Source organism: Marmota marmota, unplaced genomic scaffold (assembly GCF_001458135.2).
Source record: "Marmota marmota marmota unplaced genomic scaffold, marMar, whole genome shotgun sequence".
Classification (NCBI taxonomy): Eukaryota; Metazoa; Chordata; class Mammalia; order Rodentia; family Sciuridae; genus Marmota; species Marmota marmota.
This window is the reverse complement of record NW_026000077.1, coordinates 3,495,789-3,502,993: the sequence shown is the minus strand read 5'-3', so window position 1 is coordinate 3,502,993 and position 7,205 is coordinate 3,495,789.

The following is a 7,205-nucleotide window of genomic DNA, read 5'->3' as shown; positions in this document are numbered from 1 at the left end:
GCAGCAGCATCTCCCCACAGTTCCCTGTCCGCAGCTAAATACTAATGCTAATGGAGATGATCTCATTCAACTTTGCAGGGTTTTATGGAGCTGACAACAATCCGGGAATTAGTAGTTCACAGAGAGATAAGACTGTGACCCTTGTCTTCTATATTATTAGAGAATGGTTAGGACTCCACCATCCTTAGCCCCCTGGATACTCAGCCCCAGGTCCTGGAGAATTCTGAGAAAGGTCTGAAAATTGTCTTCTGCACAGTCCCTCTTGGGCTTTCTTGATGGCCACCCATAATAACTGCTCAAATAGACCCTGAGTGAAAATATAGGTCCTGCTCTGGGTGAAGAGGTTTTTAGAGGGCGGAGGGAGCAGGAGGGGCTTAGGTGCTTTGAAACCATTTGCTCTGTGGAGGTTGCTTCCCATGACTGCAAGTAATTAATTATTGAATAATAGGCCCAGTTTGTGTCTGCCAACCCATTAGCCCAGACGCCTGGGTGACTCCAACAACTCCAAGCTCTTCCAAGTAGCCATCTTCAGCATCTTTCAGCAATGGAATGTGTGGAGGAGGTACCCAGGAACAGCCCCTGCATTTTAAAGATACATGTGACTTTTGTACACCTGGACATTGATATTCAGCATGCTATAAGGAGGAACATTTCTCAAGGCCCTTACTTTGTATTTTTTAGTAGGCTGGCTTAATTTCCAACTCCGTTAATTAATTATAGATGTCATTGCTGCAGTGGCACCTTTCACTCTCACTGCTTACAAATTCAAAAGAAGTTTATAGCAGCCTGAATAGAAGTTCTTAAACTGGGTTCAGTTCTTATTAAATGCTTGATGCTGTGCCAGCTTTCCAGGGATAATTGGAAGCATTTATTGAGTGTTTTCCATGTGTCAAGGACAGGGCTAAGCACATTACATTCATTATCACACTTCATCTTCATGGCAATACTGATGTGCATCGGATTATCCCCATTTTTACAAATGAGGAAACTGAGATTCAAACAGGTTAATTTGCCCAAGATCACAGAGCTAGCAAGAGGCAAAGATGGGTCTCAAACTCTGCCTACTTACTTTTAAAAACTGTGGTAATTCAGTTAACCAGTGGTTTTCAAAAGTGTGGCTCCTGGACCAGCAACTTCAGCATCCCTTGGAAATTGGTCATAAATGCACATTCTCTGCCCATCCTGAACCTGCTGAATCAGAAACTCTGGAAGAGGGACCCAGCAATCTATTTTAACAGACCACCCAGGTAATTCTGACCCATGTGCAAGTTTGAGAGCCACTATTAAATAATGACTAAGCAAATAATAAATAAGCACTAGTAACTGCAAACACTGTTTCCTAAGTAGCTAATCTACTTGAGGAAACAAGACCAATGCATATAGAACAACAACTGCCCCCGCCCCGCCCCCCCCCAAAAAAAGAAAAGTTCAGTATATAATCAAGTGACAAATTTCACACCATTGACCATTAACACAGTAAGGAAGGGAAGTAGCAGCAAAGTTTGAGTCCCTCCCTGTGTTAGCCACTGAGGTCATATATGGCCTTTGGTATATATGTTCTGACTAAGGTGTTCAGAGAAGGGATCACAGTAACATTAAGGAGGCTGCAAAGTCTTCTGAAGAAGGAGACATTAAGGCAAAGGTGAGAAACCAGCGTCACCAGCTGAGATGCAGAGCAAGGGGCATGTGAGCCACCATCTATACGAAGAAGCCATCAGGCTTAAGGGCAGAGATCCAAGCAGAGTATGCTTGAGCAAGTTATTTTTACTTCTCAGCTTGATTTATCATTTGTATGAGTGGAGAAATAGAGTTGTTGAGAGCATTAAAATCAAATATGTTAAGTATCCAGCCTCACCTTCTATGAGCCTTATACATAGTTAGTGCTCAAAAAGGTTAAGAATTATTTTTATTAGTAAGTGCCTGGCACATAGGAAGCATTCAACATAAATCTCTTTCCCCTGATTCCTTTAATATTGGCAAATAGTAAACATGTGTGCCAAATGACTTCCAACTTGTCTTCATTTGGGAATAACTATACATTATCTTCTTAATGTGTACTTGTGGATTTTCCCTACTAGAACTTAACAGCACCGAGAGCAGGAATTTCTTTTTCTTCTGTTTTGTTCACAAATGTATCCCCAGCATTTAGAATAGTGTCCAACATATAGGAGGCACTTAATAAATATCTGTAGAGTGAATTAATGAAGCTGCATTAATCTCAGGTTAGAAAACTGAGTATAGATTTCTGATTTACATAATCAGTTGCCAAGTGGACCTATCTCTGCCTGCTCATCATTACCTGGCTGCTGTTCAGACTGAGCCCAGTAGGGAAGTATGGGGACCTTTCTCTCTTTCAATTCCACAGGGCTGCAGGGGGCAGGGGACAGGGTTGTGCAACAGCAGCAAGTAGAGGCCATCTTCCCGTGTTTGTGCCGCACAACCAACACAAAAGGGACAAACTGAAACCAGTGCCTTATGCCCGACAGGGAAGAACGGAATGGATTAAGTTATTTAGATATCTACCTCCATTGTCACTGAAGGAACCTGATTCTAGAAAAGCCCCACCCTAGTTTCTGAAGTTGTTTTTTCCTAGTTGGAGGGCTTTTCCTGGAAGGACAGGCTTCAGCTGTGACTTAAGAGTGTTTAACATTTACACACACACCCTTAGATGTCTGCCCTTCTGAGGTATAAGGTCCCCTGGATGACAGTATTTTGGGTCCTGTCAGAAATTGGCCGGAGGGCAGGCATAGAGGTTTTTCTGAGCTGCAATTTGACAGCTAGATTTGTAACCTCCTCAGGCAGCTGGGTTTAAGCTCCCCTCGGCTGTGCTCCTGGTTTTCTAAACATTCAGCTAGATCTTGCCAGAGCCTGCAGTGCCTGGCCCAGGGCCACTGCCTGGATTCTTTTTAAAGTAAAAGTAAAGCCTACCCATTAACTCTACTCAATTAATTTCTGATATCATGGTTGATGTCTACCATGAAAACCCTCCCAACATCTGTCAGGTCTAAATTCAGGCACTGCAGTCAGATAGCTTAGTATTTTCCTGTGCCTTTCATTGAAATCACCTTTGTTTTTTTTTTTTCCTCCGTTGCATAGCAATATAAATAAAACACCACAACCCACCCAGCCACACATGTTGGTTTAAAGAAAAACCTGGGCGCTGTTTATTCCTTGGTTTATTGTTGTCTGCTCAGCGTTTTCCTATCATTGTGCTGTAATGAGTGGCTCACTGTCCCTGTCCAACAGGAAGCGAGGCAGTTCTTTGTTGAAAGCCAGATGCCGTATATGGCAAGTTTGAAGTTTCTCTCCTTTCCTTCTCACCATTACTAATGCAGCTTTGGGTTTGCACTTGGTGATACCTAACAGGTGCTTGTAGGAAAGATAGTGTTTCTTTGGCTTGGGAGTAAAAGAAGCTTGGATCAAATGAATCTTACAGAGGTGGCCTCCTCTACTTTCCCAAATATGTCAAATAGTACTTTACAGAAATCACCTGTTGGAGAAACTGGTTTAAAAAAAAAAAAGAAAAGAAAGAATGTACCCTTTGGAGTCCACAGAAATGCTAGACCACCCCAGAAAACAGCTCAGCCTCACTATAGGATAGTCTTCATTCCTGATTTCTGTCAAGGTGAGAAGACAGCAGCAGAGAGTCAGCCCCTATCAGTGTGGATCAGAGGGACCTAGTGCTGCTAGGAGGTCAAGGAGTCTACAGTAGGGTCAGTCTGGGAAATCCAGAGCTGTAGTTACAGTGTCCTGGTAGACCTCGGGCAGGTCTGCACAGCATGGCTATTCAGATCCAGGAATTCAAAGCTTGGAAGGTGTAGATTGGCACCACACTGCCTGACTATTTTCTTGGCTCCGTTGTTTAACCTCTTTGAGCCTCAGTTTTTCTCCTCTGTGAAACAGGCCTGATGAAGTACTCACTTCAGTCTGATCTTTGTGCAAATAAAATGAGTTAATACATGTAAGGTCCTCAAGTATGGCACATCCCCACACACATAGTAAATACTCAATAATATACGATATGAATGACAGTTGAATACTAGAGATACAAGTGAGAAAGTAGAATCCAGACTCCATGAGACCCATAAAGGCGAGGAGAAGCAAGAAGGTGTCCCATGTCCAACCAATCAAAGTGCCAAGAGTCTTACCTTATCAAAGGTGTGGAGTCAGAAGGAGAGGGTCCCTCCTCTATAATCCATTCAGTCAGCAAGCCTGTGCTGAGCTCCTGCTGTGTACCTGACACCCTGCCAAGTGCTGGCAGCTCAGAGATATCCTGGATCAGGAGGCACTTGTGCCTTTCTATAGCCTCCATTTTGTCCTTGATTGTCACTTGTTCTCTCTCAGGTCTCAGCACCTGGTAGAGGTTCATCATGGCTTCAGCTGACAGGGCTGTGCACGCTGACCTTAGAGCAGAGCTGTTTGTTGTCTGCCCTGCCTCTGTGCCATTAGAGTCCAAGAGGAGGCATGGGAAAGCTTTTGGGGTCAAGAGCCTCTTAGACATGGATGTGCAGAGACCATCCCAGACCTGTTCAGTTACATATTCTGATTCAGTAGGTCTGCATCTCTAAACAAGTCCCAAGCTCTCGGACCACATTGTGAGAACCTCTGTTTCAGATGTGACCTGAAGAGGTCAGAGACCCACCAGATGCCCTCACTTCTGGTTGGGGCAGGGAGCTCCTTCTTCTTGGCTTGCTCTTGGCAGGGCTTTTAATTCCAGTTACCACTTTACCACGGCTGTTTTCAATTCTTTTTTTCTACACTAATCCTTGACGGTTTCTAGAATTACCATCATCCATTGCCTTTTACTGTGCTATTCTAGAACGTCATCCATGAAGTCTCTTGGTGCTCCAACCGTGTGCCACAAAAGAGAACATTACCTCCATCCGCCCAGTGTTAATATTGACAGTGTCACAACCAACAGTGTGCCTTTTTTATAAAGCAAGTGATATTATACATGTTTCTAAAGCAAGTGATGTTATACTGATCATTGAAACAAATTGTGTCATGGTCACCAAGCAGTGAAAGGAATCAAGAGAATGAGGCCAGTAAGACGGGGATATCCAATGGACTAAGAGCACATCTTACAGATGAGTGGGGTTTACCTTGGCCTACATTTTCATCCTCTTTGGCTTTGATTAGGGACAAAATAACAATACTAATGAACATTTAGATGATGTTTAGTTTGCAAAATGCTTTCACATCCATTATCCCATATGATTGTGAATCACAACAATCCCATGGAACTGTATAACTGCCACCATCTTACAGATATAGAAACTGAGTCAGGCAGAATAAGTTGAATGTCCCACGTCTTCTGACTTTAAATCCCATTTTCTTCCCACTGTAGTAAATTTGGGGACAAGTGTAATACACAGCATAAGAAATGATACTGGCCTGGAAAGTGTAAAGTCTGTGAGCGGGATCATTAAATCCAATGCCAGATTTAGTTTTGATGTATTCCAGAAATGCAGGTGTGAAAAGATGGATAAAATACCCTGACATATGGCAGAAGCAAGAGAAACTTTGAGACCACTAACCAATCATTTTAAAACAGAAGAAAAGTAAGATGGAAATTGAGAGTGTGTATCAAGAGACAATTTCATAAATTAATTTAAGCAGAAAAAACTTGAAGGATGGGAAGCACTATATAAATGTAAGCTATGTACTAAATGTTCTCTTAAGCACATTTCTATATGAGCATTTTTAATCCTCACAATAATCTTATGAGATAAAAGCTATTATCATGCCCAGGTTCTATATGAGGAAGTACAAAGAGTACAAAGAGTGTAAGAGACTTATGCAGGACTCAGAGCTGGCCAGTGGCAGAGCCGGGTTTTGATATGTGGCTCCAGAGTACATGCTCTTAACCACTCCAAGTCTAAAGGCTAAAACTTGGACACGAACGGGACTTCTAGACACTCAATACAGTGGCTGTGCTACTGAGCATGTGCAGCTATTTAAACTTAAATCAATTTAAGTTAAGTAAAATGTAATATTTGCTGGGAGCCACTAGCCAGACTGTGGCAAATATTCATTTCCTCAGTCCCACTGACCACATTTCAAGTGTTCAATAGCCATTGGTGGCTGGTGGCTACCATATTGGATGGCACAAATAGAGAACATTTCCATCATTGGAGAAATTTCTGTTGGACAGCTCTAGCCTAAATAAAATTATTTTCCTCTCACAAAGACATATTTTTCTCTTATTGGGTTTTAAATTAAAATTAGAGAAAAGAGGAAATAGTGTCTGTAAAGGGCTACTGGTGTTCTGGTATAGATAGTTTGGAAAACTCAAAGGAACTTCAGCTGTCATGGAGAGTGGGAGCATAGTGCCAACCAACATCAAAAGATGGCAGACAACTAAGTTACTGGCACCATGGGACTAAGATCAAGTTTGGGGTCTGAATGTAACATTAGTGAGTCTATCAAGGTAATAAGACTAAGTGCTGGGCCCTCACTGTTCCAGTGTGTAACATGAACTCAGTTAATCTCTTAAGAAGACACTATGACTCTTTCTGCTCTGCAAATGAGGAAGCTGGGGGTAACAGAGGATAAGAAGTTTGCCCAAGGGTCACAGGACTCGTGAGTGCAGAGCCTGATTCAATCTAGTTGGCTAGAACCCCCGTTTTGACCACAGTAATTCCCCTGTGCCACAGCGCTGTCTGTACATGTGGCATATTTGTTACCCATGTTCGGGCATCAGTTATTCAGTATGAACACTCAGAAGAAGTAAAATTAGATGAGCAGGTGGTAGATTTTCCAAAACATAGGCCAAGCTCCACCCTCTCCATTGTGATGGCGATTGGATAAGAACCATCTTGTAAACAGGGGACAAGGGAATTGAGCAGAGATGGCAAGCCCTCCAACAGGGGCAGTGTGGGGTTGGGGATGCATAGGACTGCTGTCACTCAGACCCAAAGCCAATTTGTTCTCCCTCCCTGTGCCAGAATCCGCCTGTAACTCTGTGAATGGGCCATGCTATACCTTCCTGACCTCAAATAGGCTCTGGTAAAATTAATGTTAAGAAAATTATCTATAGAACACCAACCTGGGCTTCCATGATTTCTACTAGCTTCCATCCAAGCTAACATTTTCCTAAATGAAGTGTTTTGACACTCACTTTACTGTATAGAGAATACTGTAATCATATACAGTGTTCATATGCCCCTCCTCTCACCATATTTCTGAGTTCTACCTGAAATATT